This window comes from Callithrix jacchus, chromosome 3, assembly GCF_049354715.1.
Source record: "Callithrix jacchus isolate 240 chromosome 3, calJac240_pri, whole genome shotgun sequence".
Lineage (NCBI taxonomy): Eukaryota > Metazoa > Chordata > Mammalia > Primates > Cebidae > Callithrix > Callithrix jacchus.
In genome coordinates this window covers 136,039,413-136,052,350 of record NC_133504.1, presented here as the reverse complement: position 1 = coordinate 136,052,350, position 12,938 = coordinate 136,039,413, and positions in this window count along the sequence as shown.

The window sequence follows — 12,938 nt, the reverse complement described above, 5'->3', positions numbered from 1 at the left end:
TCTTATTTTTAAATGTAAAATAAATTATTTTTACTGTAATCATGCACAGAATAAGATCAAATATTAGATCTTATTCATTTTATCTAACTATATTTTTGGACTAATGAACCATTCCCACCTTACCCCCTACCTCTTACTTCCTTTCTCAGCCTCTGGTAACCATCCTTCTACTCTATCTCCATGAGATATACTAATTTTCTTTCTTTTTGGTAAACACTTAGAAGTGGAATTGCTGGATCACATGGTTGCTCTATGTTTACTGGAAAAACCTTCAAACTGCTCTCTGTAGTTGTTACACTAATTAACATTCCCACCAACAGTGTATGAGGGTTCCCTTTTCTCCATATTCCCTCCAGCATTTGTTCTTGTCCGCCTTTTGGATAAAAGCCATTTTAACTGGGGTGAGATCATATCTCATTATAGTTTTCTCACTGGGGTGAGATCATATCATATCTCATTTTCTCTGAGAATCAATGATATTGGGCAGCTTTTCTTATGCCTTTTTGCCATTTGTATATCTTCTTTTGAGAAATGCCTATTTGGGTCCTTTGCCTGTTTTTTTTTTTTTTTTTTTTTTTTTTTTGACCGACTTAGATTTTTTCTTCCTGTTAAGTTGTTTGAGATCCTTATATAGTCTGTATATTAATCCCTTGTCAAATCAGTAGTTTGCAAATATTTTTCTCCCATTCTGTAGGTTGTCTTTCACTTTGTTGATGGTTTCCCTTGCTGTGCAGAAGATCTTCTTTCTTCTTTCTTCTTCTTCTTTCTTTTTTGAGATGGAGTCTTGCTCGGTTGCCCAGGCTGGAAAGTAGCTGGGACTGTAGGCACCCACCACCAGGCTCAGCTAATTTTTGTACTTTTAGTACAGATGGGGTTTTACCATGTTGGCCAGGATAGTCTCTACCTCATAATCTCATGATCCACCCACCTCAGCTTCCCAAAGTGTTGGGATTATAGGCTGAGCCACCACACCCAGTCACAAAAGCTTTTTAACTTGATGTGATCCCATTTGTAAAATTTTGCTTTGGTTACCTGTGATTGTGAAGTATTACTTAAGAAATTTTTGCCTAGACTAATTTCCTGGAGAGTTTCTCCAATATTTTCTTGTAGTAGTTTCACAGTTTGAGGTCTTAGATTTAAGCTTTTAATGCATTTTGCTTTTGGCATAGTTACCCTATGGCAGTGGTCTAGATTTATTCTTCGACATATGGATATCCAGTTTACCCAGAACGATTTATTAAGGAAAGTTTTCTTTCCCCAATGTATGTTCTTGGCACTTTTTTAAAAAGCAAGTTCACTTTAGATGTTTGAATATATTTCTGAATTTTCTATTCTGTTCCATTAATCTATGCATCTGTCTTTATGCCAGTACCATGTTATTTTTGGTTACCATGAATCTGTAGTATAATTTGAAGTCAGTTTATTTGATTCCGCCAGTTTCATTATTTTTGTTCACGAGGGCTTTGGCTATTCTAGGTCTTTTGTTGCTCCATATAGGTCACTGATTCAGTAATACTAGCTAGACCAATTCGCTTTGTGAGAAATCCAGAAGCCAGTTAAGAGACTGTTGTACCCAGGTAAGTGTGAAACCAGTCACATTGAATCTAGTAGAAAATTTTGTTGCACTCACTCACTATAGTCCCTCATCCTGACTCAACATGGCACAATCATGAAAAAACTTAAGCTCCCAGCTTAAGTTTTCCTCCCTCCAAATTTCACAGGGAGGGAAAATTAAGATTAAACCATATATCCAACATTCAGACTTTTGAGGGACCCTGCCCAAAGAACTAGTTTATTTTGCCTGAATCTACATGTTGACAGGAATAGGCACTAGGCTGGGAAATGCTGAGAAAAATGGAAATGGTCTGAGTACTCATTTATTACAGTACCATTTTCTAGTTCAACACAGAATGAGTGGAAGAAAGTCTCCAACTCCCAACTTCTCCCTGGTAACGGAAAGAGTTGGAATGTGCATCCAATTTTCCAGCTTTTTGAAGAGTTGTCCATGGACTGGTTTCTGTCTCATCCTACTAGAAGTGCTGATGAGACTTGGCCTACTACAGATGGTTGAAGGCTGCTGAGAACAGAAACAGCTTGGTTGTATGCCATTGCTCCAGAGAATGTGTAGTGAGGCTGACAGAAGCCAATGTAGCTGGGCAGTCACTTCCTCAAGGGGTACAAGAAGAGTGGAACCTGCATCAAGCATTCTAGCATTTTAGTGTGCTGCCCAAAGGACTTATTTCTGCCCTGCTTGACTCATAGCACTGAGAGGATTTGGCATATTCTAGAACCTGGAGTCAAAGAAAGCAGAAAAGAGTTGAGTAGCCTGCGCAACTTCAGAGAACCTATAGTGCCATGGGATCTATTTGGGACAGCAAGCGATTACAAGCACCTAAAAAGAAAAATAGGCAAATCCTTCAAACTGCCTGAGAATCTGCATGTGTGAGGGCAAATAAGATACATTGACAGAAAAGGCTCAAGACACTTCCAAAATCTCTAGCCAAAATGGTTAACGAAGTTCTTTTTCTATACAAGGGCAGTCCATGGAGACTGGAAGAGGTGGCTGCATTTTCTAATACAAGATCACAACACAAAATTATGACACACACAAAAAACAGGGAAACACAGCCCAATCAGAAGAAATAACTGAATTTCCAGAAACCTACCACAAAGAATCAGAGGAATATGAATTACCTGACAAATAATTCAAACTAAACATCATGAAGATGTACAATGTTCATACAATATGTATGAACAAAGTGAAACTATCAGTAAGGATATTGAAAATATAATTAAGAATTAAACAGAAATATTGGAGCAAAAGAATACAATGACCAAATTGAAAATTCCACTGGAAAGATTCAACAGCAGATTTGATCAAGCAAAAGAAACATCTCAAAGACTGATCCTTTGAAATTATCCAAAGAGTAAAATGAAAAAAAAAGAATGAAAAGAGGGAAGAAAGACTAAGGGACATATGATACATCATCAAACAGTCCAATATACACAGAAAAGTTTCAGAAGGAGAAGAGAGGAGGGGAGTAGAAAGCTTCATTGAATAAATAATGGCCAAAACTTCTGAAATATGGAAAAGGAAATGAATATACAAACTCAAGAAGCTCAATGTAGCCAGGAGTGGTGGTTCATTCCTGTAATCCCAGCATTTTGTTAGGCTGAGGCAGTGCATCACTTGAGGCCAGGAGTTTGAGACCAGTGGAACTATGGTGAAATCCCATCTCTACCAAAAATACAAAAATTAGCCAGACATGGTGGTACATGCCTGTAACCTCAGCTACTTGGGAGGCTGAAGCAGGAAAATAGCTTTAATGCAGGAGGCAGAGGTTGCAGTGAGTTGAGATCACACCACTGCACCCCTGTCTGGGCAACACAGCAAGACTCTGTCTCAAAAACAAACAAACAAACAACAAAGGAAGCCCGTGAATCTCTACTAGGAGGAACTAAAAGAGGCCCACAACAAAATACTTTATAATCAATTATTGAAGTCAAAAATGCAGAGAAAAACTTGAAAGCAGAATGAGAAAATCAACTTGACACAAACAAGGGAGACTTCATAAGACTATCAATGATTTCTCAGCAAAAACTTTGGGCTTGGGGAAAAAAATGCCAAACAATACTATATCCAGAAAAACTGTTACTTAAAAATGAAGGAGAAATAGACTTTCTCAAATAAACAAAAGGTGAGGGAAAGCATTATGACCAGATTTACCTAACAAAAAAATGCTGATATTGGTCAAGTTGAAATAAAAGGATGCCAGAAAGCAACATGAAAGCATAGAAGGTATGGAATTTACTGGTCAAGATATATATATAGGCAATATAAATCATATTGCATATAAATCACATTTATTTTGCTATAGAATTTAAAAAAAAAACAGTATAATGCCAACTATACCTATAAAAAATATGAGAATGGATGCACAATATAAAAAAGATGTCATTTGTGGCTTCAATAATGTATAGTATGTGGGAGAAGTAAAAGAATAGAGTTTTCACATGCCATTGAATTTAAGTTTGGTATTATTTTAAAACAGATTGTTATAACTGAAAGATGTTTTATGTAAGCCTCATGGTAATTAAAAAGTACACATAATATAAAATATACACAAAGGCCGGGCGCGGTGGCTCAAGCCTGTAATCCCAGCACTTTGGGAGGCCGAGGCGGGTGGATCACGAGGTCAACAGATCGAGACCATCTTGGTCAACATGGTGAAACCCCGTCTCTACTAAAATTACAAAAAATTAGCTGGGCATGGTGGTGCGTGCCTGTAATCCCAGCTGCTTGGGAGGCTGAGGCAGGAGAATTGCCTGAACCCAGGAGGCGGAGATTGCGGTGAGCCGAGATTGCGCCATTGCACTCCAGCCTGGGTAACAAGAGCGAAACTCCGTCTCAAAAAAAAAAAAAAAATATATATATATATATATACACAAAAGAAAATGAAAATGAAATCAAAGCATGTCACTACAAAAAATTTAAAAAACACAATGGAGGAAAATAGGAAGGAAGGCAAAATAGGAACAAAAAGTTGTAACACAGAAAACAACTAAATGGTAATGGTATGATTCTTATCAATAATTACTATAAAAATGCATGGATTCAACTCCTCCATCAAAGACATACAGTGGCTGGATGAATTACAAAAAAAGACATAACTATATGCTGTCTACAAGAGACTCAACTTAAATGGAGCATACATATGCTGAAAGTGAAAAGATAGGAAAAGTTACTACATGAAAATAGTAACCAAAAGAAAGCAGGGTGGCCATGCTTACATTAGACAAAATAGACTTTAAGTCAGAAACTGTCACGAGAAACAAAGAAAGACACTGTATAATAATGAAATAAATCAATTCATCAATAAGATTTCACAATTATAGATCCATACACAGTCATCATCAGCGCACCCAAATGTGTAAAGCAAACATTGACAGAACTAAAGGGAGAAATAAACAGCAATACAACATAGGAGATTTCAATACCACAGTTTTATTAATGAATAGAACATACAAACAGATCAATAAGGAAACAGAGGACTTGAACAATACTATAGATCAAACGAACCTAACATATATAGAACACTCCACCCAGCAACAGCAGAATCCACATTCTTCTCAGCACACATAGGACATTTCCCAAAACAGATCACTTTTTAAGTCACAAAATAGGTATTTCTCAAAATAAGATATAATAATGCCTAAAAAGTATGTAAAATGATGTTCAGTATCATTAATCATTAGGTAAATGCAAATTAAATCTACATGAGACATCACTTTACAACTCTTAAGACAGCCATCTTAAAAAAAAAAAAGAAGAAGAAACAAGTGGTGGAAAAAATGTGGAGAATTGGGACCCTTATGTACCATTATCAGGAATGTAAAATGGTGTAGCCATTATGAAAAACAGTATGAATGCTTCTTAAAAGTAAAACTATCATATGATCCAGCAATCTCACTCCTGGGTATTTATGCAAAGGAACTGAAACAGAATCTCAAAGATATTTACATTCTCATATTCATTGTAGCATTATTCACAATAGTCAAAATGTGAAAACAATCAAGTGTCTATCAAATGAATGAAGAAAATGGTGTGTATATACACATATATATGGAGCATATAATGAAATATATAATGGAATGGAATATGAACTATACATTATATAATATATAAACAACAAAATGGAATATATATTATATATAATATTCCATACATATGGAATATATAAGATGAAATATAGAATATATATATGTGGAATATTTTTCAGCCTTTTTTCAAAAAGAAAATGCTGTCATCTGCAAAAACACGAATCAATTTAGAGAACATTATGCTGTGTTAAATAAGCCAATCATAAAGTAAATACTGCATGATTCCACTCATATGAAGTAAATCATCAAAGTATAACATCCAACTGGAAAGTAGAATGGTGGCTTCCAGGGGCTGGTGAAGGGTGGAAATGGGAAGCTGTTTCATCAGTAAAGAGTTTCAGTCCTGCTAGATGAAAAAGCTCTAGAGATCTGCTGTACAGCAATGTGCATGCAGTTAGCTGCACACTTAAATATTTGAGTATAGATTTCATGTTACATGTTTTTTACAACCAGCCAATCACTTATCTTGCCTAAATATCAGATTTAAATATTTTAAAATAGGATAAATGTATCTCTATAATAAATAATGAAAATTAATTTGCAAATATATGTAGAATTCACAGAACAGTGCCTGGAATGTTGTCAGATTTTTTAAAAATAAATGTATATATAAATATGAACACAATATATTGTTCATTTTTGTTACCACATAAATTACTGATACTTTAAAAATGTTGACGATTGATTAATAAAGTGTTCAAAGATGTCAATAAAGCAAGTAATTGAGCCAAGCACTAAAAGGGCTGCCAATTAAACCAATAGCAAAATTCCTCCAGCAGGGTAAATTTTAAAACTTTAATTGAATAAGTGTATATGGTAGCCTATTGGATCTTTATCTTTTTTTGTTGTTAACTGGGTTTTTTTTTTTTTGAGATGGGGGTCTCACTCTTCCACCCAGGTTTGGGGTACAGTGGTGTGATCATAGATCACTGCAGCCTCAACCTCCTGGGCTTAAGTGATCCTCCAGCCTCAGCCTCCTGAGTAGCTAGGACCACAGGTATGCAGCACCATACCCACCTAATTTATTTTTATTTTTTGTAGAGAAGAGGTCTTTCCACCTTTCCCAGGCTGGTCTGAAACTCCTGGACTCAAGAGCTCCTTTCACCTCAGCCTCATACAGTGCTGGCATCACCACTACACCCAGCAACATTGTTTTTTGGTTTTTGTTTTGGCTTGTTTTTTTATTTATTTATCTAATTTATATTTTTATTTCAACAGCTTTTGGGGTACAAGTAGTTTTTGGTTGCAAGAATAACTTGTATGGTGGTGAGGTCTGAGACATGTCCTTGTTAATCTTTGTTCAAAGTGACTGGTAACAGATCTATTACTATTATTTATTATTTCCTCATATTAACAGTCAATTCATTTTTTTAATCTTTCCTAAATTCAATTTGTTTAATGACATTCAGTAATAAATTGAGTATATTAACACGATGCAACTGTGTAACATTAACTGAGATTATACATAGGTTTTGAAGCAGGAGCAAGAAACTTGGAACTAGTGCAGGATTTTCCCTGTTGACTATGTGACTTCAGGCAAATTACTTAACCTTATCTGGCTCACTTCTCTCATGTGAGAGGATAAAGATGGAAAACTAAGGTGCCTTCCAGACAAGTGTTTTCTCCTGAGTAACCCCAGTACCTGGGCCTTGCTGCTTCTGCCTTGCGGCACATTTCCACATACCATCACATTCAGCTAATAAAATTTCCACATTCCAAATGCACTGAAACATATTTTTATTCAAGTTCCTGAAGGCAGACAAATGAAGGGACATTGCATGACACAGAGTAAAGGCTCTAGAATTTCTCTTTGCTTCATTCTGTCCTCTAAATATCCCCTCTTTATGACCCCCTGTTTTACCTCAAAATCTCTTGCCTCTCAAACCTACCTTTAATGATTCAGCACTGACTTTTGTTATAACATGCTATCTCCCTGCACCCTTCCACATTCAGCCGCATGTTAACGTAGCTCAATTTAGTCTCTTTAGATCTCAATCAATTCTTTTTACGAATTATTCCAGTCAGCCCCACAGAAAAAAGTAAGAAAACATTTATAACTTAATTCTTTTCCTTTTATCTGTATGAAAATTTTAAGGTTTCTAACAATTCTGTGTCTCAATCTGATACAATTGTGTATAACATTGAACATAATCCCAAGGAATATCCTCGAAAGGAGACTCATAGCTTTGGCAGTACTAACAGCAGCATTACTGCCAGACACAAAATGTGTAATTAAAATAGAATTGCACAATGTTTTTCCTTTTAAGCAGAAATGTGGTTGTTGAAAGAATGCATTGCAGAGCTCAAATTTTGGCTAAGAAATAGAAAATAATAGATGAGTTAGAACTACCCTTTCTTCCATTTGCAGGAGATTCTTCCATTATGTTTGTGCTCAAAATAAGACACAATCTTAACTAAATTGCTTTTTGAAATAAGTTGCAAAATTTGTTACAAAATATTACAATAAATTAATTGCAAATACTTTCAGAAATAATCTTCCCATCATTTTTGGCTATTTTTATTTTTATTTATTTATCAGATAATAACAACTATTTAATTATTGCTACATGTACTCAGAGACACAGTCTTAAGAAAATCTAGTGATATGGAAAAACTCAATTGACTAAAAATCATTCATTTATGATTTCAGAGAAAAAGATATTGAAATGATAGAGCCTTACCCAAAGCATTTCACTGTCACTGGCCAACCTTGTTAAAAAAAAAAAAAAAAAAAAAAAAACCCTAGGTGTAATACAAGTTTCAAAGATCTTTTCAAGCCTTTTCCCATTTCTAGGCCTTGTAGTTGAATCTACAAATTTACCAAAATTACTTTTCAATCACTATGGGCTCAAATAGCCAGAATATTGTTTTTATCAACTCATCTATACAGTGGCTTGTCCTTTAGTAAATTAAGAAGGCATTTACAGACTTTTCTAAATTGAATACAATTTTTACTCTAGGTCCACAATTTCAGGCTTTCAAAACAAGAAGTTTAATATAAGCCCATTTAAAAACAAACAAAAGAAAAAATAAGAAGTCATGTCTTTCTCCTATGTAATTGTGGCATACTAACCAGAAAAATATACACACACACACATGCACACACAAAATGCAAATCCCTAACAATGAGATTTTTGCCCCCTGTTCTCTGATAGCATGTCACTTTTTACTCCCAGTTCTTTTTTTTGTATTTCAGTAGAAATAACCAATCAAAAGAAGAATGGCACAGAGCAGTACCAGCATGCCAGTTCAGATGCTTGGTACTCTCGTGGCTCCATTCAAGTGAAACCATTTTACTCACAGCTCTTCACAAGGAGGTAGCCTTAGATGGCTGGGACTTGTGCAACGTGACTTAGCTCTCTGTTTCCAAAACAGAAACAGGCACTTAATTTAAGTTCAACAATAATCTATAGATTGTTGTCCAGCAACACATGATGTTGCCTGCTAAAGCAAGGTAAGCTTAATTAAGCTTATTTTCTCTGGAATGTCTCCTTGGAAAGAACTGAGCAATTAATAGATGGGGCTCAAGCTGAACAGATGCATACACATGATCAAGAAGGTATAATCTGGGTTTAGATGCAGAAATCAAATCTGAGAATGAGGAATCACAGAAAGCCAAATTCATGAGCACACAGAAGTTATGAGATACTGAAAAGTGGCGTAAAGAAAAGGGAATGAATACTGAATCAGAAGCAAAGGAAATAGAGAAAAAAGGAGAATACCAGAGTTAAAGACTTGACACTAGATAGAAGGTATATGTCTGCTCCTATTTGGAGGACCACAATAGCATCCTAATTGTTGCCCTGTCATTCCAGCTCACTGGGATCCACTTATTATACAATAGCCAGTGTAGGCTTTTAAATTAAGCATCATTTCACTTGGTACCCTTGTTTGGAATCCTTCAAGATCTTCACATTTTACTGAGAATCCTATCTAAGGTCCTATATGAGCTACCCAGTTCCTCCTGCTTCAGCCCATGTTGTACCATTCTCTCTTCCTGCTCACTTAGCATCTGTATTTTAAACAGTTTTAAAATCTCTTTATTCAGTGCTCTGATCAAATGTCAGCCATTTTCAGAGGACTTCTAAAACCACCCATTCTAAGGTAAATGCAGGTGCAACCACTAACCTCCTAAACCCTCTACCACTCACTTATTCATAACCTGGTTGCGTTCTCTTTTTGGCATTTGTCGCTAGCTGCAATTCTCCTATATGTTTACTGGTTAAGGTTACAGCCTTTTCCCTTCTCGGAAATGTAGGCAAAGACATTGCCTACACTCCCAGTGCTTAGAACATAGTGGTAACTAATTAAAATGCTTAAGAAAGGAATGAAAAGATAAAGGCAGAAGAGGATGAAAAGAGGGAGGTAAAGAAAAATGAAGGGAGAGTGGGAGGAAGGAGGAAAGATAATTTCACTTGAAGAAATCCCGAGTGCTGCTTTGGAGTCTTTCTTATTATAGATCCCGCTTCTCCTCCATGAGACCTTGAATTTTCTATAGTTCTGCAATTTTTGCTTTGTGACCTAATAATCTTAGTTTTCCCAGTTGTCTGATGAACCCAGAGCTTAATAAATTCATACTTATAGGAAGTAACTTGCATATATTTCAATTCTTTTTGATAATACATGGAAGAAAATCTTATAAGAGTAGCAGTAATGGCAGAGGAAAACTGACCATTTAAGGATATGACAGTTCTATTTCTTCACTAATAAAAATGTAGAAAAAGTTTAAACAATTATATTTGGTTTTAGTTTCCATCATACAATTTATCAAAAGTTTCTCAGAAAAAGCAAAAATATAATCTTACCATCCATGGAAAATTACTGATAATGCTTTTTGCATGCATTTTAAATAAATGTTAAATCACAGTAGATAAAATTTGTAACCTGATTTCTTACTAACAAATCAATAGCATTCCCATATATTTATACTTCTATACCCTTATTTTTATGCCTATAGTTTGTTTTATACAATGTGAATGATGTCATGTGGCTTACCATTTTGTTTTTCCTTTAGATTATGTTGAAATTTTCACAAGTATAAATAATACTGAGATGAATTTTCACAAAATTAGATTTTTATATACATCCATTATTTTTCCTTGGGATAAATTCAATGAATTATCTTAGCCATGTATTTTAATGTCATCTGAGTCACAATCATGTAACTTTAAAATAGCAAAAATTCAACAATCAAAACTCAATTACCTTCCTTGTTTAAAAATGGGTAGGAAAGAATCTTTGTAGGCATCGTGAAAGAGCTGAATCTTTTCTTTATGCTATTGTAGCACAGTGTAGATATAATAGTCAGTTTAGATAGTAGAGGAGAAAGATACTGCCTCAAAATATGCACACAGGGAACATTAACAGTACTTTAATGAGCTTTTCTTAGTTGCCTGTGTTTTAAAAGAAGAAAATCCATAGCGAAGAAAGAAATATGAAGTAAAGTTGCCAATCAGATGGCAGATTGGCAGAATCCTTATTTACAATCATAGATGCCATGAAGGTTTGTCTTTCAACATCCACTAAATACAATTTTCTAAAAATCTGAACCGTTCCCAGGGACTTGAGATCAGTGTCTATGTTCCTTCAATTAAAGTAAGATAAACCAGGAGAAAGGGGAGAATAGATGCAGAAAGAATATGTCCTTTCCGTCCATTTTTTAAAAAATTAGCCCTCAGTTTGAAATCCACTGAAAGAACTGCCTCACATGCTGAAGAGACAAGGATAGGCCTTTCTTAATCAGGGATGACACAAAATCAAGACATTTCAGGGCAGTACCTGCAGGAAAAGATAAGTATTCTGACAACGTCAGTGTCTGCAAACATCCTCTAATGCCACCAGGTGAAAAATAATCACCATCAGCAATATCCAGTGCATATTCAGCAAGCCATGGACCTAAATGACCCCCACTCAGATTTCTGCTGTAAAATTTGCAGAGATAATAAAAGGCTGAAATTCATCTTAAAAACTCACTAAAAAAGAAGACTCAAAATAGGATACATGATCACTAATAATCAATAGTGCCCAAACTGCCAAATAGCAGAGAGTTGACATGAATCCTTTGTTTACTGTTTCAGAACTTGCCATGGTGTTAGGTAAAGCATTTATAAGGACATAAATACTGTTTGTATATAGTTAATTCTAATAGTGTGCTAAAGCCAGTGCCACAGCACATACTGACTGCCTCTTCCTGCTTCTTTAGTAAAACCACAATGGTAGCTGGAAATTGGTCATGATGGAAGTATTTTCATGAAAATTTCCAAACACTACATATTATTAGAAACTCTTTTCTTTTTTTCCCATAATACCAATTGTTAATGTGTTAGTACAACCTTGAAATCCTAATTGCATTTTTGTGAATTATGTATACACATGCAAACACTCCTGATGAATAAAGTTTACAATAAAAGAATTAGTCGGCCGGGCGCGGTGGCTCAAGCCTGTAATCCCAGCACTTTGGGAGGCCGAGGCAGGTAGATCATGAGCTCAAGAGATCGAGACCATCCTGGTCAACATGGTGAAACTCCGTCTCTATTAAAAATACAAAAAATTAGCTGGGCGTGGTGGTGTGTGCCTGTAATCCCAGCTACGCAGGAGGCTGAGGCAGGAGAATTGCCTGAACCCAGGAGGTAGAGGTTGCGGTGAGCCGAGATCGCGCCACTGCACTCCAGCCTGGGTAACAAGAGTGAAACTCCGTCTTTGAAAAAAAAAAGAATTAGTCATGGGGTATAGTCATGGGGTATGTTGGTCAGTGATGTTAATATTAGGTACAGAAAACACGTTTTTGACCAGGTGCAGTGGCTCATGCCTGGAATTCCAGTACTGTGAGAGTCCAAGGCAGGCAGGTCATTTGAGGTCAGGAGTTCAAGACCAGACTGACCAACATGGTGACGCCCTGTCTCTACTAAACATTTGAAATATTATCTGGACATGATAATGCATGCCTGTAGTCCCAGCGACTTGGGAGGCTGAAGCAGGAGAAGTGCTTGAACCCAAGAGGTGGAGGTTGCAGTTAGCCAATAAATATCACCTCACTGCACTGTAGCCTGGGCGACAGAGCCAGACTCTGTCTCAAAAAAAAAAAAACATATTTTTAATAGAGACTCCGGTGTCAGCCAAAAAATCAAGTTGATTTTTGCTTAAGTACATTGTCTGTCTACTGGGATAATTTGCAAATACACTTTTTACGATTATATAATTTTATTGAGGTATATTTTACTTAGTGTAAAATGCACAGATCCTAATACAGTTCTCTGAGTTTCAGCAGATGTATCATG